The following is a 22,812-nucleotide window of genomic DNA, read 5'->3' on the forward strand; positions in this document are numbered from 1 at the left end:
TCCAAGTGCAACTAACTCTGGGCAAAACTGCAATCCAAATTGTAGCTTGCTACAGATCACTCACCATGCTCCAGGATTCCCACTCCTCTTTTCTTGATGTACTGGAAAATATTAGGGTTCAACCAAACACCCTAATAATGGGCGATTTCAACTACCCCACTATTAACTGGGAAAAATACTCATGCACCAACTCCTTCGCTCAATGCTTTCTGGAATTCATAAACTCTAATGCCCTGGATCAACTTATCCACACCCCCATCAGGGGCAACAATATCCTAGATCTAGTCATTATCAACATGAGTGACCGGTGTTCCACACCTGAAGTCAACACCTCGTTGGTCTGAACCGACCATAAGCTAATTACCCTAGATATCCACATCCTGCCCCCACCCCCTATTAAGGAAACCATGGTAAATAATTCCTCCAAAGCCAACTTCATGCTTCTTAAGACAGAAGTGGTGAACTTCATGACACCCATGCAGATGGACAATACAGTTACAACTACTGAATCCTACACAATTGCACTTTATAAGCACTTACATGAGTGCATGGATCGTGCTATCCCAAACAGAACCAAGATGCTATCCTCCAAAAAAAGAAAGCCAATCTGGTGGTCCCCTACCATAAACAAACTGTACAATAGAAGGAAGAAACTGTTGCAAAAGAGAGTAAAATCCCATGAGTGGAGGAGCTCCCTGGTCAGCCTCAGTAAGAAGCAGCGATCCCTGATAAAATCCTCCAAAGCTAGTTACGAAAACAAAATAGCCACTGATTCTAAAGACAACCACAAAGTGTTCTATCTCAATCTCAATGGCAACACTCAGATCTGCTCTGAGTTACAGCACAATGGCACTAAATATACAAACCCAACTGATATTGCCAACATCCTGGCAGATAGGTTCAGTGCTAACTTCTCTCAGCCCCTAAAGAGCCCATCTCTATACCAGAAGAATGCAAAGTTCCTGTAATCATGGCTTCACAGGTAAAAACCACACTCTCCAAAGCCAAGAACCCAGCATCCATGGGACCAGACAACATCCCAGGCTGCGTTCCACACGAACTACAGAATGAACTGGCACCCCACCTAAGTACCATGTTCAATCATAGCCTCACCTCAGGCTTTGTGCCTGCTGAATGGCGCACAGTGATGGTTATCCCACTCTACAAGGTGGGAGCCACCACGGACCCCTGGAACTACCGCCCCATTAGCCAGACGAGCCTGGTCTGCAAGGCCATGGAACGTATTATCATGGAACTTATAAACAAAGACATTGGTAATCTCCAAACTCTGGACCCCACCCAGTTCGGGTTTGTAAAAGGCAGATCATGTCTCCTAAACCTGATAGACGTCTTTGAAGCAGTCACCAAAGCCGTTGACAAGGGTAAGGTGGTTCACACAGCCTATCTAGATCTTGCCAAGGTTTTTGACACCATCCCCCACTCTGGAATTATAGATAACCTCACTAAACTAGGTATAAATCCCTATGTCACAAGATGGGTTGCCAACTGGCTCACTGACAGAACCCACACTATGAAAGTAGCAGACTCCAAATCCAACTTCAGACCAGTGGCAAGTGGAGTACCACAGCATTTAGTCCTGGGTCCTCTCCTGTTTGGTATCTACTTCTCTGAAGTACAGGCTAACACAGAAGGTCTTTGGCTAACAAAGTTCGCAGATGACTGCAAACTAGGAGCCATAATCGAAACTCCTAACGATGTGGACATCCTACAAAAGGGCCTCCCTGAGACAGATGCCTGGTGTCAAAGCCATGGCCTCAAGCTCAATGCCAAAAAGTGCATTGTCATCCCCTTTGGTAAAGACTCTGTACCCATGAACTACAACATAGGCAGTAGTATACTTAACACCGAAAGTGTGATAAGAGACCTTGGGACACAGGTGGACAGTAGTCTCTCCTTTGATAATTACATCACCACAGTAGTCAGGAAATCCTTCTACATGGCACACCTTATCACAAAAGGTTTCTCATCCAGAAAAAAAGAGGTCATTGTTCCCCTCTACTCATCACTCATTGGATCCATTATAGAGTGCAACGCCCCTTTTGGTATGTACCTCACAAGACATCTACAACAACTGGAAAGGCTGCAGAAATACCTCACAAAGAGGATTACCGGCCTCAAACAGACACCCTACGCAGACTGTCTCAAAAAACTCCAGCTTTACTCCATCACATATCACCTACTCAGAGGTGATCTCTGCCTAACATACAAAGCTATGTCAAACCCAGAGCTGTTGGACATGCTCCACTTAAAGAAATCCCAATTCCTCTGAGCTACATGCTCTAGGCACCTAAACCTTGTCACCACAATAAACAGAACATGCCGGAGGGATAGATTCCTGTCCCAGAGACTTCCCATACTCTGGAATAAACTACCTATCTATATCAAACAAAGCTCCTCATTAGCACTCTTCAAGAAAAATCTTGATGATTGGATGGGAAATAAGAAATTCACCCCAGGGATCACCTCTGTGGCTCTGCTCGACAGTGGCACAGGAAAATAATTTTCTTTGGTGGCAAAAGCCAGAGTACCTTTTTGGCTGGGCTTGTATAGGCCCCAGGGCTGATAGCCTAGTACCTACCTATGAACCTATGACAATGGAAGGACATATGTATGGCTCCCATGTATGCAACAAAGTCCAGAAGGTTTATGATGTTTGTTTTTATAACCCAAGCAGACTTTAAAGAATTTTCCTCAGGTAGATAGCAAAAGTTGGAGGTGTAATGGGGGAAAAGATGCAACTTTGAACATGTGTTTTGGGAGTATAATGAGTTGACAGATTTTAAAAATTCCCTAAAGAATTCCCTAAAGAGTACTCTGTCAGAAATGTGTGAGTAAATTGTTATAATTAAGGATATGATTTTTTTTTTTTTGAGCAGGAACACATGGTCTCAATTGCCCAGACACACTAAGGCCTTATCAAGTTTAATTCTGTTGGCTGCCAAAATAGCAATTACCAGAAAACAGAAATCAAAATCTAACCCAACTGCATTTGAAGAAATGAATAATGAATACATTTGAAGAAATGAATACTGTAAAACAGATTAAAAATCTGTAATAGAGATCTTTAGAAAATAGAAGGAGCAAAGTACATAGAAATAAAAATAATTTATAGGAACAACATATGCAGTATAATGTTCAGGAGATGGAGTAAGGCTTAAGGGAAGGGTGGAATAGAACAATTTATGTAATGTTGGACTGAAAGACAGTTAATTACGTAATGCATAATGGGTATAAATGGAAAATGTTAATATGCTTTGTTTTCTTTTCTATCAGTGTATGTGTGTGTATGTCTTAAGTGATAATTTAATAAAAACAGAACAGCTGGAAAAGAGTGCCCCTGTGTTGAAAAGCAGTATCTTATGATGCAGTAGCAAGACAACAGTAATTAATATAAGGGAAAATCTTGGATCCCTAGAACCTGATATGAGCTATGAAAACATACAAACAGCCTGTGAACACATGGGGACTGAACTGATTCCAAATGGAATGGTCCAGAAATGGGAATTATAAAACAACAAAGGTAGGCTTCACAAAAACAAGAACACAAACAAAGTAAAGGATTAAGTTATTAGATTTTTGGCACCTTGGCAAAGCCTCCAATGTTTTTTATCTTTTATTAACAGTATTCTTTTTCATGGACATAGGCATCTTGAAGGTCCAAAGAGCACATCCATTCTCCTTTACATAAACATAGAAGGACAGATTGCACTATGATCATGTGAAATGTTTCCTTACATTTATATGTGTTTATGCCAGTGAGATCTAAGACAGGCCTAACTGCCTTTTCTTCCAGGGCACCAGAAAAGGATCTGTAATAGTATACCATAAGCCTTTCTTGTCTTGTTAGACCTCTTAAATTACTTTGCCTTTCTTGTCTTGTTAGATCTCTTAAATTACTTTCTTGTAGAAGAACTTCTGCCCCTTCTTCTTTGACAGTGATTTTTGATGGGCTAGGATATCTGAAATGGTATCAATGAAATATAGGTGTGATAGCAATAAAATATAGGTGTTGCTGCAAGTCTTGCCAGAACCATATCTGATGTTGACTCCTCTACATTCCAGAAAACATAAGCTGTGCAGTGTGAAACAACACCCAGTCTTCATATTATTAAAGTGTTTAGCAGCTTTAAGGACAAATACATAGGGTTGCATTGGTGGATGAGATCAGCCAGGAGTGGAAAGTATATAGTAATGACAGATCCTATTAGCCTATCAGGCCCTTCAATGTCACTATACACCATATGGATTTTGAGGTAGCTAAGACTGGAGGAGATAGTTTACTGGATCCAGAGTTTCTCTTTCAGTGGACTATCTGGCAACCTTTCTAGCATATATTGCAGTTCATTAGACACAGCCATCTGGAAATTCAATATGTGAATTAAATAATTAACCACCCATAGAAACAGAGTGAGGGAAGCAAATACCCACTTTCCAACTCCTTCCACAGTCTAGATTTCTTTACCTGGGAATGTACACTGGGGCTCCTGTGATGAGCTGCACAGTAAGAGCTGACTTTAGAGTCTCTGCCCAACATGAACACTTCCTTTAAGGGGAACAAACTCCAGTCTGCCTTCCTGGGCACAGAGGCAAAAATGTCAGGGTTTTCAAAAGGTATTCTGGTGGTATCCTGGAAGATGTTCACAAAAGAATAGCAGACCAAGAGTGAAGTAAAACAATAGGTTTTCTGCAAATTTGTTGTCATATGGCCTGCGACTTAAATAGGACATGCTGAAGGGACAGATTTATCTCCCAGTGACTGCTGCATCTTTGGAACAGTCTACCAATTCATGTGAAACATAGCACCTCATGACACTGTTCAAGAGGATGTATACAACAACAAAAACAGGACCAAAGGGTACTATTTGATGCCAAAGAACAACTGTAGCAGGAATCAAAAGAAGAATAATAGCATCAAATATCCAGGCTTCAGTAAAAAAAATACTTTACAATAAAGTGTTTTTTACCTGACGCCTGGATATTTGATGCCATTATTCTTATTTTGATTCTTGCTACTGTTCAAGAGGTACCTGGATGAGTGGATGGGGCGCCATAAATTATTACCAGGGATAGAGCCCACAACCCTCCTGGACATTGGCAGTCATCACTAAATGTAATCTTGGGTATTGACAAGCATTTCTATGGTATTCATTGGGATGAAATGGCTAGACTTAAAATGACCTCCAGGTCGATAGCCTAGTAATCTTATATGATCATATGATCTTTGTTTTAGGAGTAAAGATTGAGTCAGAGGGTCAATACAGTTTAAGAGTGATGGCAGTATACTGTAACTGCAAAGTGATTTTTTTTTCTTGTGGTTTGACTAAATATTTCATGTATTTCTGGGATGAGCCTGAAAATGGTTCAGTAGGATCAGTGGTCTACCCCGGTCAAAAGGTATGTATCTATGTATAAAATGAAATAAATAACCCCCTTGAATAATTTGAGGAATTACCCAAATTTCAGATCATCCAGAGATGAAAGAAGAAGTTGAACCTCTTTTCATCATCTAGATATTTTTCTGGGGATTGGCTTCTGATTTGTATAAGCAGTTCACTGGATTCTCTGACTCAGACAAGTTTGTGGTCCTCCTGAGGAACTAAGAATCAATTGGTAAACTAAGAAAGGAAGAAGGACAGGTGCAAGGTAACACCTGCTGAATATACCATAAAGGCAAATGATTGGGGGGGATTTGTGATTTATATATTCATGGCACCATGGTGAGATCCTCTACAGAACAAATGTGTTAGAACTGGAAACACATTGTTCAGGCCTGGACGGCATACAGAATGCTGGATGTAGAGAAGTTGAAACTAGGAAAGCCTACATTGGAGACATCATCATGGGTGCAACAGCAAAAACACTGCTGACAAGAACACCAATGCTGTGAAACACAATATTCAGAATGCTGCCACTAAGACACTGAGTATAATAGTAATAAATAAACTGGTACTTGGAATTCCAGCATAAAACATACTACCTGTGAGATTTTTAACACTGAAAAGACGGATGCTGTGTAGGGTGCTACACAACTCTGTGTAGCTGATGCTAGGAAAGACAGCATCAGAAAAATTGGCACCAAAGAAACAGAAACATGGGGTAATGCAGCCAGTATAAAAAACTGCATTGGAGCTGGCAACATGTAACTGATACTGGAAAACTGTTGTGAGCTCCACTGGAAAAGCCCAGTGCCATAAAAAATAAGCACTAGACAGAAATGTAAAGACTACTGATGTTCAAGATTAGTAGGGATTGGGGCAAAACCCTGAAAGGATAACATCACAACTACATACTGTCTTGGCCAAGTTAACATACCAGATGGCCATCAAGGCAGGGAGCTGCCTCAGAGGGACTGGCATAAGACGTTTGGAGAAGAAGAAGACAACAAGACATTTGAGTAGCTCTAGAGGAGGATAGGGCACTGGATTTTGCAAGCATTATCAATTTGAAGTCAACAGAATCTACTAATACTTTGCACATATCTTCTGACACTGATTTAGGATATAAACATCCAAAAGAAAAAAAAAATATTCTGTTCCATGACTGACAGGGCTGAAGGATAATTATCTGCTGCCTCAGATGAATGTTTTAACTTTAGTAAAATGATTTCCTAAATTTCTTCTAAGATTTAATTGAAATAAGTGTTGGAAAATGCTACAACCTTTGAAGGGCAGAAAGTAAGAACTCCAAGGTTTTGCTGAACACTCATCTGGTCATATCATTACATCCTAAGCATAAATTACTGTTGTTGGGAGAATATCCTAAACAATTCAAATACTATTTGTGCCCATCAGATAGGATGGCATGATTGCAGGCTTTTTTTGAAAATAAAGAGCTGAGACCATGAATGATAAAAAATGGCAGGCATAGGTCCAACTTCAAGGGGAACAGAAAAACGAAGTTTCAAACAAAAAGGAAACTTGTAGTTGCTCACAAAAAGGTGAAAAACAGATAAAGAAAGCAATGGTTTATGACACTTTACTCCAAAAATTTGTTCAAAATATGAAAAGGCAGTCTGTGGCAATTTCTTCTAATCTGATGTTTTTGTGCTGCAAACAAGTATGAGAGAGACAGTGGGGGCTGAATGGTACAAAATGAGGGAAAAAAAGTGCATGTCAACTTGCAGTTTTACATGCTGAGTGGTCCTGTTACCCGCAGTCCAGATATCCTTTGGTTAGATGGACCTCTGTTAATAAGATGCATACTTGGTAGTTCTAAGCACAAAACCCATGAAAATGAATATATTTATGTTTACTTCTGCAAATATTACTTCACTTCTAACATCATGTGTTATCTTGATGTTTGTAAGAATTCTTAACAAGCAAAGCAGACACTTTCGATGTGCTTCAGACTACATGAGATGTTTATTTACAATGCTTGTAGAGGGAATGTTTTACACATAACATGGAACTCCCTGTAGCTAGGCATTAGAATATTTGAAGCAGTTTACTTTATACACTAGAAGAACATTGGGGGGGTGGTTCATGTCTTTCCTGACATAAACCACTTCAATAAAGTAGCTGTCTTAAAAAATAATAATATTTTGCTTAGAACCAGTTATGAGAAAAGCTAGAAATCTCAACACACAGAAATAATCTTCCAACCTCAGAATAATTCCATTTTAGCATAGAATATGTCTTAAAGCACTGCCTGGATCAAATATGATTCTATCATAATCCATGCAGGTGTTAATGACCTCAGATATACTTTTCTGAACTATGTGGAAGAGACAATGTTGATTTCTCTGAGTATGTGTCTCAGGCATTGAGCAACATTCTATCTACACCAAGGATGAGCCACAGTATGAACAAAACATGACTGACTTTGATAATTGGCCTAGTTTCTGGTAACTTTCCAGAAGGGATTCAATACTAGTTAGTGTGGGAGGACACTGTTAACAAACCACGTTGCTTTACAAAGGGTGATCTGCACCTGTCTCTCCTATGCTTTGGAATATTCGCTAAAACTTTAGCTATTCCCTAGTGCCTTTTTTAGGCAATGCCAAAGCCTCAAGGTGTTACTGCTCAATGCCAGGAGCCTAAACAAGAAACTCAACACCCTACAAGCTCTCCTCAGTCTGGAAAATATAGACATTGATGCCATTACTGAGACATGGCCTAAATCCAAAGAAAGTACTCTGGCTGTTCAAGGTTTCAGTGCTTTCCACACATTTAGACCATTAGCTGCACAAACAGGGACAAAAGTTGGAGGAATCTCAATCTATATTAGCAACAAGTATAAATCTACATTGAATAAACAAAACGGTGCTCTGGAATTCATCCACATACATATCACCATAGACAAAGTCCCTTACCATATCCTAGCCAGCTATAGGTCACCCTCTTTGTCCCTAGAATCCCTAAGCTCATACCTAACCCCACTGGAGATACTCACCATTAAACCAAATACCCTATTCCTGGAAGACTTTAACTACCTCTCTATAGACAGGGAAACATATACTGGTTCATATGCACAGACTCAACCATTTCTGAACTTATTAAGATAAATACCCTTTACCACATAATGCGCACACCCTCCAGAGGTTCAAACATACTGGACTTTGTACTCATCAATATGGGAGAGCATTGTCCCCCACCCCATGCCATGTCATGTCCTCACTGGTGAGTTTGAACCACAAAGCTCTCTCCTTCAAAATAAAAATCAACTCAGGAACCCAAGCAAACCTGTACACTAGAAGGGTCTATATTAGATCATCGAAATGGCAGAATTTCGAATGATCTAATATCGAACCCAATATCGCAAACACTGAAAACAGCATAGCTGCACAAAACCGAATTCTTTCCTAGGGAAAGAATTCAGTTGACCGTTGTTGTGCCTTCGCTGTTTTCAGCGATGTGGTGGAAAGTTATGGGTTGGGTTAAGGTTAGTGTGTTATTGTGTGGACGTTCGGGTTAGGGCATGGGTTGGGTGAGTTAGGGTTAGGGAGCGGGTCAAGTAAGTGTGTGATTGTGACAGAATTTGGGGTTAGGGGCGGGTTAAGTGAGTTAGGGTTAGGGCGCGGGTGAGGTGAGTGTGCAATAGTGAGAATTTGGGGTTAGGGGCGGGTTAAGTGAGTTAGGGGTGAGGTGAGTGTGCGATAATGACAGACCTTAGGGTTAGGGTCTGGGTTAAGGTAAGTGGATAGATAGTAGTGTATGTGCAGTGTAGTGTAGGGTTAGATGTAACTTTTAAATGTATGTGTGTGGATTGCTGATTTTTAGTGTGCTTGTGGTGTGTGTGTATGTTTCTCGGAACAGGAAATTTTTTCCCCTGGGAAAAAAAATTGCTGTTTTGAGGTTTCGATATTGTTAGGGTTCGGGTTTTGCAGTTCAACGTTACAGAATTTGATAATGAGCCATTTCTATGATCTGATATAGACCAATACTAGAAATAAGCCCAAAACAAACTCTAAAAACAAACCAGACTGGTGGAATCCTAACCTTACTGGGGTATACAACAAAAGGAAAATGTAATTGCTAAAATCAGGAAAAGCAGCTCCCATGACGATAAGAGCTCTCTAATTAATCTAAGCAGGAAACTAAGAGGGCTAATTATGTCCAGTAAGGCCAATTATGAGGTCAAGATAACCTCACATGCTAAACAGAACCACAAGCCCTAACACAGCTATGTCCAAAACCTTAAAAGCAGTACACATCAGTTTGCTGAACTGATAATCAATGGTGCCAACTTTACTGAGCACAGCAACATAGTGAATTTACTGGCTAACAAATTCAGCTCATACTTCATCTCCCACTAAACTCCTGGCTCCTCCATGAAATACCTACTAGGATAACCCCCCCACCTCAACTATTAATAGTGAGCTGGCCTGGTGGCTCTCGCTAAGGCCAAAAACATAGCCTCAATGATCCCTGACAATTTCATTGGATACCTCCTGAATAGCTTGAAGTTGGGGAGTTGGCTTAATGTTTAAGGTGTTTAGCTCACAGGCACAAGGTATAAGGTTTAATTCTTATCTTTGGTCACTGTTTGTTGAGATCCGGGGGTTGGTATAATGGTTGAGGTACTGACCTCACAGGCACAAGGTACAGAGTTACAAGGTTTATTCTCACCTTTGAAACAAAAATTGGGTAGGCTTAAAACAGCCCATAAGGGCAGCTAGTCTAGTAGTTACCTATGAGACCCTCCAAAGTTTCTTCAAGTAAAGTGATTTTCTTTATGGCCCTCTATCTCAGGGGTTAAAGCACTGATCTTGTAAATCAGAGGTCATGTGTTCAAATCTCATCAGTGCCTGTGGTTTAGCCCCCTTTGGCATGTATCTGTCCAGATGCACTACAGCAACTGAATGCCACAGAGATATCTTACTAAAAGGATACAATGCCTAAACATGTCCTATATGGACCAAAGCCAAGTCACTACACTCAATATCCTACAGACTGCTAAGAGGTGACCTGTGTCTGGCATACAAGGCATCCTCTGACCCAATACTGATGGATTTACTGCACACCAATACTCGGTCTCAGGATCTAAACCTCTTTTGCAACATAAACATAGTGGTTTGGAGGGGAGGGTATATCTTGCACAGACGATACTGATGATCTGAAACAGACTCCCTATTCACATAAAACAAAGTTCATCTTTGTCCATTTTCAAGCACAACTTGGATCTGTGGATGGAAAACAGAAAATTTCCCCCAGGACTGTACCCTGTACTAGTTATGGACCGAGGCAGCTTCTAAATGCTTTATCCCATGCATGGTCCTCTCAAATTATCTATGGTATGATCCCAGTTCTTCTCATTAGGGGTAATATATAATTATCTCCCTTGGCATGGGTAAGGACAATCATAGGAAGCTGTTGAAGACTGGGGGGGGGGACTTAGTGATCTAAAAAGGGCATTTTTTATAACTATTTACTACCATAACATAGGTTCACTTGTAGGACATTTTAAGCTTAGCCAGTTCTCCTTTGGTGCTTGAATTAACATTTTCTGATGGGTCTTGCCTATCCCATGGCTGATAATTGTATATTAGCCCTAGTGATAATAACTGGGATCATTCCTTAGCTAAGGACCCATGTACGGGATGCAGCATTTAGGAACTGCCTCTATCCATTAGTGGCATGACGGGCAATCCTGGAGTACATTTTCTATTACCCATCCTTAGATCCAAGTTGCATGTGAATATGGGTGTATGAGCTTTGTTTTATTTTTATGGATAGTCTGGTCTGGAACAGTGGCAGCCTCCACAACATTCAGTTTAGATACCTGGACTGAGTATTTCTGATGCCATTTGACTTGCTGATGTTCAGTAAGTCCATCTGTATTAGATCGGAGGATGCCTTGTATGCCAGACATGTCACCTCTAAGCACTCTGTAGGACACTGAGTATAGTAATAAATCTTCGAGGTGGTCCATGCAAGACCTATTATTTAGGACTTGTATCCTTTTAAGCAAGGTATCTCTGAAGGTATTCCAATTGTTGCATGGGACTGGAGAGATACATGTCAAAGTGAGTATTATACAAAATGATTGACCTAATGAGAGCTTTGTAAAGGGAAACAACATCTCTAGATCTAGTAACAATCAATTTGTTTATAAGCTGTGCAATATAGAAAGGCTTTCTTATGACTCTGGGCACATGATGGTCAAAAGATAGGTTACTGAACACACAAGTTCCCAAATGCCAAACAATTAGGTCAATTCTCAAAGGGCATTGTCATGATTTTGACACCAGTTATTATTTGGGACAAACCTTCCTGTGTGATGGTTAAGTCAATTGGGGATTCAATAACTGCTCCTAGCTTGCTGTCATCTCAAACTTAGCCGGCCAAAGCCCTTTGATATTTCCTTTTACTTTTGATATGTATATGCCAAACAGAAAGTCTCAGCACCAAACCCTGGGGGACTCCATTGGTGATTGGTCTCTTCCCCTATTTTGATCTCCTGCATCCTGTGAGCAAGTTGGCAATCCAGCTAGTGATGCAAGTGTTTGCTCCTACATTATTCATCTTTTGTAATACACCTGAGTAGGGGAATGTGTCAAAAGGCTTAGCCAGGTCAAGGTAATGTGGTGTGAACTGTTTTACCTTCATCCATTGCCAATGATTTTGTGCCTTTCACACTTTCATCTGGGCTGTTTTCAAACACATTTTTAGGGTCACATACATGTATGCATTCTTTGATTCACCTTCCTGATTGTATTAAATTATATTCCTTGTATAATACAGCATCAGTTGTTAGATTGTGTTTTAAATTTGTAGTTTTGAACAGTCTTCCAGTAAGCAATGAAACAAAATGTATGAACCAATGACAAAACTACCCACTTCAGAAAATTTCAACCATAAAAGGCCACTCAAACGTCTGTCATTACAATCCACCAATTTCAGTAAATATGCAAAATCTCTGCAGAAGTAAGTCATCTAAATAATTATACATTAAAATGATCTCTAACTAATGAAGAGGTTGCTGCTAGGAAACAACTTTATATTTCATTGTTTCATCTACAAATAAAGTGGCTGTTGCCCTTGAAGAATAAATTGCCTATCTTACATTAAAAAATGATAAGCTAGTAATATTGCAATAGGGAATGGATGGCAAACTGATAACAGGTTCATAGTTACTAGGTAATTCCACCAAAGGAGGACATTCACAGGACTGCAGCATCCACTCCCTTTAAAGTACAGCACAGTACAGTATCACCAATCTACTTGCATACTGTGGGAGTAGAACCCACAGCCTTCTGCATCAAAAGTAAGGCTACTACCTGTTGTGCTACTTACAATGCAAACAGAATCGGAATAAGCAGCACTAAACTTCTCTATACCTGAAGCTCTCAGCAAAATTCTTTATTTATTAAACACTTGTTTACCAGGAAAGTCCAACTTGGAACAAACCCAATTTTCAGCAGAGGCCCAGGGAGCAATGTTCCAGACACATGTCTTTGTAACATGGGAGGAAACCAGAGCACCCAGAGGAATCCCACACAAACACAGGAAGGACATACAGACTCCACACAGAAGGCACCCCAGCAAAGAATTAAACCAAAAAACTTTTACTGTGAGGTGACAACACTATCACTGCACCATTCACTTGACACAACTAAAGCTCTCAATTTCACAGCAGACAAAATCTGGAAAAAGCCAAACTTTATTTGGGGGGGGCAAAGGCCGAATACCAGGGACACATTTTAGATATTGCTTGTATAATCTTAGAACATTGCTAAAATAGTGTTTTGTGTTAACCATGTGTTTCCAAAAAAGATAGGAAGACTGAAACTTTAAGGGCTAGCATTATTTAGTGAATTCCATTCTCACTGATCTGCCAGAAAACCACAAATTTTAAGAGGAACAGGCCAATCTCCCTGCATCACAAGTGATGGTGTGGGTAGAAAATGCAGGCTTCTGTACCTAAGATACAAGGTTTAATTCCAAGTACTTACACACACACACACACACACACACACACACACACACACACACACACACATACACCATGTCCCATCTGTGAAACATTTCAAGGATTAAACACCTTTTATTCCCTGCTGACCTTTCTCTTCCCAGCTTGGCTACTGCAATGCCATCCACCTTGGACTCTCCAACACTGAACTTGATTTGAAAGTGGTGTAGAACTCTGTTGCATGGCTTCAGAGTAAATTGCATCCTTATCAACACATTTACATCTGTTCCGCACAGCCTAAGCTGGCTACCAATTAAAGAATATAGAGCTTTGGTGTTCCTTCAGAAATAGGGAAACAAGTAGTAAATCTAAAGGCTGGTGATTAAGCTTATAACTAAGAGGATCAAAGACATCAAAGCTCAACAAAATAATCTAACGCATCAACACCTCTGATATTATTCACTAGCAGCCAATTAGCAGGGGCAGTGCTATACTTCCAAATGATGTTAAAAACAAATCATACCATAGAAAAAATTCCAACAGCTTACCTGAAACAACCTCTCAAGTAGATCTGGGTTTAAGAAAAGAAAAAAAATCAGTCTAACTGTACACTACAGCAAAACAGTCATTCTACATCCATTCTATAGTCATTATACAGTCCAGAGGAGATGGGTGACCATCTGGTATAAAGCACACATCCTGCTGTTTGGACCATATAAAAACATTCTCAAAAGTGGATGTAAATTTATTACTAAAGTCTCCATTTTCTGATAACGCAATGGCTGGCTGCATTTCACCTTGAATGACTGCAAAGTTTTCTCTCATTCTAAATCATGTTTGGCTGTGACCCCCCCCCCCCCCCCCTTCTTGCAATACAAAAAAAGCTAGGTCTGATAATCTGCAAACAATGTTGCATCTGACAGTTCTATAAAAAGCACTGAGGAAAAAAAGACGGCGGTGAATTAGGGTGGCTAATGTTTACTTTATTCCAACATGTACGGACTCAATGTACAAGGACAGATTTTTCATTCTTCTTCTTCTTTCAGCTTTTCCCAGTTAGGGGTCGCCACAGCAGATCTCCTATCCACTCATGACTGGCAGAGGAGCTTTACAGTGTCGAGTTGCCAGCCCGGCACCTAACCTTCCACAGAAGGCACACACACACACACACACACACACACACACACACACACACACACACACACACACACACACACACACACACACACACACACACACATGCCTAGGGCCAGTTTAGAGTGTCCAATCCACCTACAACATGTCTTTGGGATGAAACCAGAGCACCCAGAGGAAACCCACGTGACCACAGGGAGAACATGCAGACTCCACACAGAAGGCACCGCAGCCTCAGATCAAACTGGAGAACCTTTTGCTGTGACGCGGCAATGCTAACCTCTGCACCACCGTGGTCACCCAAGGACAGATTTCGCATTAACGGCTACATATTTGTCTTTTAATAGTTGCACCACATCGCCAATGCTGTCAAGACTTTTCCATCTGTTTGTTTTTTTCCCCTGGCAGTTTGGTTTCATTAGCATTTATGCAAATTTATTAGGTTGATATCGGATTTGTAAGAACATATTTTCTGAAGTTTGTTTTGGTGAGCTGTTACGATGACATTCATATACCTTTACAGGCTTTGGTAGCACTTTGCCGAATCCTTGCAGTGTTTCATCATTCAAGCAATTAGGAATTTAAAGGTGGTTTGTTACATGTTGGCTCGTAGACATTTGTGTAAACGTCTACTTCTTTTTGGGATGTGGGTAATAGCTTATTCTTTTTTCAGGTTTTGTTTTGTCAGTCTGGGCTCCACTTACTCCACCTGGATAAAGAAGTCAGTTTTCTTTATGTATGCTTAATGGTACTTTTGAAGACGTGCAGGCAAATCAAATAACATAGGCTGGGGTTTTAGAAAGAGTTTTAAGGCCTGTTTCAGAGTTGGGGTTAACTGTGCATGAATTTTATCAGACTTTGGTAAAAATTATTGTGCTGTAGAAAATATACAGTATTTATTTCTTCATGTTTACTGGTAGGGAGTGACCGGGTAGAACCCATTTATGTATTTATTTGTTTATTTTTTAAGCGGCAGATGGGTGGCTGTAATAGTGTTAGTGCCCCCCCTTCACTAGTCTAATTTTTTTATAAGGATGGAGTAAAAATGTAGCAGAAATTAGTGTAATTAGACGCTGCGCATGAAATCAAGTATTAATTTTTATATAGGCATTGTTGCTACAGGCCATTCCCTGATTTTTTTTAAATAATTTGTAAAAGTATGCAATGTACAGTATCATTGAACATAACTGTGATAATATATAATTTTGTCAGCTTCACACAATAGTTTACTTTTTGGCAGAGTTGTATTTAATCTTGACAGACTTTCAAACATTCGTAATAACTGTTGGGGGGATGCTAGGATTATTTTTCTTACCAAACAATGTTTGGTCCCAAGCATGGGAGCAGATAAGCTAAAATTATTTATGATGTATGTCTGATTGTTCATGGCTGGCACCTATGACTCCTGGTAGTTTAGATGGCCCTGAAGGCACTTGACTGGAATACCATCTCCCTTTTTTCTGTCTTTATAGAGAGCAAGTACACATTAGTACTCAAGAGTTTTTAATGCTGTAGAGAGTGACTATTTTTTCTTGTTTCCTGAATTTGCTTAAGTTTAGCAACTCTTAGATTTACTGTAGTCCATAGGTCTTCACTTCATTTGATAAAGTAATAAAACGAAGCCACACACACAGACACACAACATTTGCCTTCGCAAATAAAGTACACACACACCATTTGCCTTCACAGATAAAGCAAAAGCAAAAACGGAGCCTTCACAGATAAAAGCAAAAGCGGAACATTCAAACACACTGCAAAAATGGAGCCTTCAAACACACTGCAAAAACGGAGCCTTCAAACACGAAGGCATATAAGCAGAGATGACACACAGATAAAGCAAAGCAAACATGGAGCCTTGAGCCTTCACAGATAAAGCAAAAACAGAACCTTCAAACACGAAGGCATACAAGCAGTGCTGACACACAGATAAAGCAAACAGATAGCCTTTCAGGCATATAAGGAACCTTCAAACACACACACCCTTCCTGCATATAAACAAGGTAACTGAGCACAGCCTGCATATAAGCAAAAATGGAGCACAGCCTTCCTGCATGTACAGAACAAAGCCTTGGGGGAAAACAAAAACATAGCCCTTCTGTATATAAGCAAAAATGGAGCCAGCCTTCCTGCATACACGGAGCACAGCCTTGGGGGAAAACAAAAACACAGCCTTTCTGCATATTATACAAGCAAAAACGGAGCCAGCCTTCCTGCATATATGGAGCACAGTCTTAGGGGAAAAACACAAAATCTCTTCTTACCGTGGGTTACTCTGGTAGCAGGCTTGATATGGAACATAGTTATTTCTGCACACTTTTGTGTTTGAATTTACATTAGGTCTTGCAGCTGTAAAAGTGGGGGGTGCTCCCTCCGCCTTGCTCTATGGTTCCAGCGCCTATGAATACAATCTATAACCAAATGGGATAGGGTATAGTTTCATAGGTTCATAGGTTTGTACTTGGCTAATGGTCCTGGGGCCCTTACAAGCCTAGCTAAAGGATTACTCTGGCATCGTGCCACCTGATCTTAGTTCCCAGTGCCTCGTCAAGTAGAGCCACTGGAGTTATCCCCGGGGTGAATTTGCTATTTCCCATCCACTCATCAAGATTTCTCTTGAACAGGGTCAGCGAGGTGCTCTGCTTGACATGTATGGGAAGTCTATTCCATAGCATGGGCAGTCTCTGGGTTATGAATCTCTCCCTCCAGTACATTCTGTTGATTGTGGTAATGAGGTTGTGGTCACTGGAGCATGTGGTGCGGAGGGCTTAGGATTTCTTTAGACGTATCATTTCTAACAGAGCTGTGTCTGACATGGCTTTGTAAGTCAAGCAGGGTTCGCCTCTAAGTAGGCGATATGAGACAGAGAATAGTTGGTGTTTTTTGAGTCTGTCCATATAGGACAAGTGTTTAAGGCCTAGGATCCTCTTTGCGAGGTAATTTTGCAGCTTCTCCAGTTGTTGTTGGTGTCTAGTGATGTAGATGCCAAATGGGGCATTGTACTCAATGACTGTCCTAATGAGGGAGGAGTAGAGGAAGACAATGACCTCTTTCTTCCTGGATGCAAAACCCTTAGTAATTAGATGTGCCACAGTGGCAATGTGGTGATCAAAAGAGAGGTTGCTGTCAACCTGTGTTCCCAGATCTCTTATAACATCTTCTGTGTTCAGCGGACTACCATCGATGTGGTCATTTATGGGAACTGGGTTTTTCCCAAAGGGAATGACGACACATTTTTTGGCATTAAGCTTAAGGCCATGGTTCTGACTACAGTCATTGGTCTCAGTGAGGCCTTTCTGTAGGATGTCAGCATCACTTGGTGAGTTAATAATAGTTCCCAACTTGCAATCATCTGCGAACTTTGTCAGCAAGAGTCCCTTCATGTTGGCCTGGACTTTAGAGAAGTAGATACCAAACAGGAGAAGATCCAGGACCGAATCCTGTGGAATTCCACTCATGACTTGGAGTCAGCTACTTTCACAATGTGGGTTTTATTTGAGAGCCAGTTTGCAACCCACCTAGTGATATAGGTGTTGATGCCTAGCTTTGTGAGTTTTTCTATGATTCCTGAGTGGGGAATGGTATCAACGGCCTTGGCCAGATCAGGGTAGGCTGTATAAACCACTTTGCCTTCATCCACAGCTCTGGTGACTGACTCAAAGAAGTCGACCAAGTTGAGCAGGCATGATCTACGCTTCACAAAACCAAACTATGTGGGATCCAGAGTTTGGAGATTCCCTATATCCTTGTTTATTAGGTCCGTGATGATGTGTTCCATAGCTTTGCATATCAGACTCGTCAGGCTAATGGGACGATAGTTCCCAGGCTCTGTAGTCGCTTCTCCTTTGTGTAGCAGTGCACCATTCAGTAGGGGCAAAGCCTGAGGTGAGGCTGTGATTGAACAGGGCATATAGGTGAGGTGCCAGTTCACTCTGTAGTTCATGTAGAACACAGCCAGGGATATTGTTAAGTCCTATAGAAGTTGTATTCTTAGCCTTGGACAGTGCTGTTTTAACCTGTGCAGCAGTAATACTGGGTGCCTGGCAATCTACTGGTATTGTGATTGGTCCTCTGGGGGGGGGAGAGGAGTAAAGTTTGCACTGAATCTGAGAACAAAAAGGAAAATTGCCTAGGCTTAAACTGGACTGCAAGGACAGCTAGCCAACTGCTTACCTATGAATCTATGAGCCTTGAAACATGACTCATACGGACCACTTGAATTACTTTTCAACTACTGCCTCAAAACCAGTTTTGTACCATGAGAATGGAGGGCTGCAATAGTTATCTCACTTCACAAGGGTAGACCATCAACCAACCCCAGAAAAAAGAAGTTATGTCTTACCATAACGTTCCATCTGTGTTGTTGATCTTCACCAATCCTTGACAGTGGAATCAGTTCCAAACCTTGGAACCGACTTGGCCATATCTTCCAGCTCCAAACTCTCAAGCCAGGCACTACCCATAATGCTCCTCACTAAAGTTACCTCAGATCGAGTTTGCTCAAGAAATTAGTAGATAGAAAGACAGAAAAAACGTGGTCATCTAAAGATATTATTGACCTAGGCCATATATGAGTCCCTAAAAGAAAACTAGCTAAGGAGTAATCCAGTCTACTAAGAGACTTTGGATGGGGGAAGGAGGATGGGTATGTCAAGGAATGGGGAAGATTGACAACACAGATGGAACATTATGGTAAGACATAACTTCTTTATCTGATGTTGTCAAGCTTCACCCAATCCTTGACAGTGGAACAGAATCCCTAGCTACTTTAGCCTTGGAAGGTCTCACGGAAGAATATTCCTAAGCACCATAGAGCCAAAGGATGCTCGACCACTCAAGACCTGATCTAGTTTGTAATGAGTGATAAAATTATGATGAGAAGACCATGTAGCTGCTGCACAGATGTCTAAAGAAGGTCTGGCGGAAAAACTGGTAATGTTGCCACGGCTCTTGTTGAATGAGCTTAAACTGGTTTAGGAAGTTGGGGACCTTTAGAGTGATAAATAAATGTGATGCAGTCTCTGAGCCACTTAGCTAAAGTACATAGCAACTGGATTACCCAAATGAAGGGAAGAGAATGCTACAAATAGCTGATCCGATATTCTAAAAACTTTTATCCTGTGAAGGTAAAATGTAGTTGTCTGTGTACATTTATTTATTATTTATTTATTTTACATTTGTTGACCAGGATTGTCCGACTGAGCTGAAAAGCCCTTTTTCAGCGGAGGCCCTATTCCCCTTTGTTAGAAAAATTAGGGAAAAATACTGGTAATTATAGGTTTCGGATGCTACCTTTGGTAAAAATGATGGATTTGTTCTGAGTGCAACTCTATCTTTATGAAATCAAGTAGGGTGATTTGCAGAAAAGGGCCTGGAGCTCAGATACTCTTCTTGCAGAAGTGACAGCGACCAGGAATAAAGTCTTCCAGTACAAATATTTCAAGTCACAAGATGCTGATGGTTCAAAGGGAGTCTCAGTAAGGGCCTGAAGAACAACAGTGAGATCTCAAGGGGGAGCTGGTTCCTTAAATTGAGGTTTAAGTATCATGTGTCCTTTTAAGAAAGCCTTACAAAGCTTGTGAGACATTAGAGAAGAACCATTCAGGCCTGAATGAAAATTTGAAATTGATGCTAGATGGACTTTAATCATGGATGTAGAGGAACCAGATTGAAACAGTGTACTTAGAAAATCTAGAACTTCATGAATGGGGCTGGTATAAGGGTCTATTCCTTTGTTCAAGGCCCATTTATCAAATTTCTCCCATTTGCATTAGTACAGTTTTCTGGTCGAAGGTTTGTGATGAGCAATAATAATTCATTGGACAGGAGAAGAGAGTAAAGGATACCTGGCGATCATGGGTTTTCGAGAAGCCATGCAGTCGGCTTGAGATTTTGGAGATTTGAATGAACCATGCCCTCTGGGTAAGTTAGCAGATCTGGAGCTGAATCCAATATCCATGGTTTTCAAATTAGATGAGGCCAAAGGAGGGGAAACTAAACTTGTTGATGCCAAAAGGGGGCAATGAGGATTATTGTATTCTTTGTCCTTTTGGCTTTCTTTAAGAATTGCGATATGAGAGGAGTTGGGTGAAAGGCATATAGAACAACGGGAGGCCAATCGTGGAGAAGAGAGTCCCTGGGTGACTCCCCCAGAGGGAGGATTACGGCAAAGTAACTTCTGCACTTGATGTTCATGGGAGAGGCAAAAAGGTCACAGCAAGGTTGGCCCCAATGGTGAAAAATCTTGTTCACCATTAGAGGATTGAGAGACCACTTGTGAGGAAAAAGAATCATTCTACTCAACTTGTCCGCTATCACTTTGGAACTTCATGGAATGTGCATTGTTTTCAGAAAGCAGCTGGAAGAAATCGCCCATTGCCAAACTTTGAGTGCTTCTCAACAGAGAGGGTAAGATTTGGCTCCTCTTTGTTTCTTTATATACCAGACTACTGACATGTTATCTGTCTGAATCACTACTGTCCCAAAAGGAAGGGCATCTTGGAATGCTTGCAATGCTAACAGCACTGCCCTCATTTCCAGAATATTGATGTGCAAGTTGATCTCCAATTGGGACCACATGCCTTGTACTGTGTTTCCCAAATAATGCCCCCCCCCCATCTGGGAAGCATCCGTGGTCATTATGGCTTGGGGCTGGGGAAGAGTAAATGGCTGACCTGAGAGAATCTGGTCGAAGTATAGCCACCATTCGACATCCTGTTTGCAACGGTTGGTGACAAAATTAGGTGAGACATTGGTTGGTGTATTAGAGACCATTGCAAAGCTAGTAACCACTGTAGGATTTGCATATGCAACCTTGCCAGAGGAACTAGCATGACTGATGCAGCCATGGAGCCTAATGTTTGAAGAACAAATTTCGCGCTGGAACCCTGTTATTCTGAAGAATTTGTCTGACTTGGAATCTGATGCGTTGAAGTCTCTCTGGAGGGAGAGATGCGATATCTGAAACAGTATCTAAATGAGCTCCAGTGAAATCCAGTTGCTGAGAAGGTTAAAGGGTGGACGTTTCAAAGTTTATTGTTATGCTTAGAGATGTACAAAGATTAATGTCTCTTGCTTGTTCTAACAGATGCCTGGTGGTAGTGGTGAGGAGTCAGTCATCGAGATATGGAAAGACTTGAAAGCCTTGCAGTCTGAGATGAGATGCAACCACTGCCATACATTTAATGAACACCCTGGGTGCTGTGGTGAAGCCAAACAGCAATGCTCTGAACTGGAAATGACTGGCTCCTAGCCGGAAGCACAGAAACCTCATGGAGCTTTTTTCCATTTTTATGCAGTAATAAGTATTTTGGAGGTCTATAGAGCACATCCAGTTGTCTTTTTCCAAGAAAGGAAGTATCAATTGAACTGAGACCATCCGGAATTTGGTTTGTTGGACTGCCTTGCTGAACTGGCTGAGATCCAAAATAGGTCTCTAGTCCCCTGTTTTTTTGGCCACTAAAAAGAATCTTGAGTAAATCCCGGATCCTGTTTGGTCTGGTGGGACTGTTTAGATGACTCTTTTGTTAAGCAGTTTTTGAATTTCTAAGACTGCTGATACCCTTTGATTGAGTGGAACATCTGGGAGTCTTTTTTGGAGTGCTGGACTCATAACAAGTGGGATTTTGTAACCTCTGGATAATATTCCCTGCACCCATTTGTCCAAAGTTATCAATTGCCAGGCAGGTTGATGCAGGGATAATAGCCCTCCAACTGCCTCCAGAGGAAGGCAATCAGGCCCCATTCAGGGATGCTGATAGGAAGATTCAGAGAAGGATTCCCTGGACCCCTGATTTTGTAGTCCATTTCTTCCCATAGGGGGCATCTTCCATGGCTTCCCTCTCTGCCCCAGGGGAAGTCTTTGCCTTGTGAGTCTTGGAAAGGCCCTTTGGATTTTTTTAAACCATAGTCTCCCACTTCTTTGGTTCCTAGAATAAGGTCTCTGAGGAATGGAGAAACATATGCCTGTGGCAGATGGGGTCTTGCCATCTTTCTCACATCTGGCTAAGGTGTCTTTTACCTTGAGGCCAAAAAGGGTAGAGCCGTCAAAAAGAGCATTGACGAATGACAATTTAAATGGCTCTGCAAAGTCACTCAAGCACATCCAAGAATGCTTTCTAATGACTATGCCTGAACCCGCTGCTCTAGTCATTGTTTTAGTTGTGTGAGCAATGAGCCTCATGGACGAACTAGAGATAGCATTAAGGGCTGCAAGCTGAGAGGAAACTTTGTCATGGAACCCTTCAGTCACTGCTCCTGAGAGAGTATTTGAAAGCTCTTTAATCAAATCTCTCTGTAATCTGGTAATGT

The sequence above is a fragment of the Protopterus annectens genome, chromosome 1.part2, assembly GCF_019279795.1.
Source record: "Protopterus annectens isolate FY-2018-M chromosome 1.part2, PAN1.0, whole genome shotgun sequence".
NCBI lineage: Eukaryota > Metazoa > Chordata > Ceratodontiformes > Protopteridae > Protopterus > Protopterus annectens.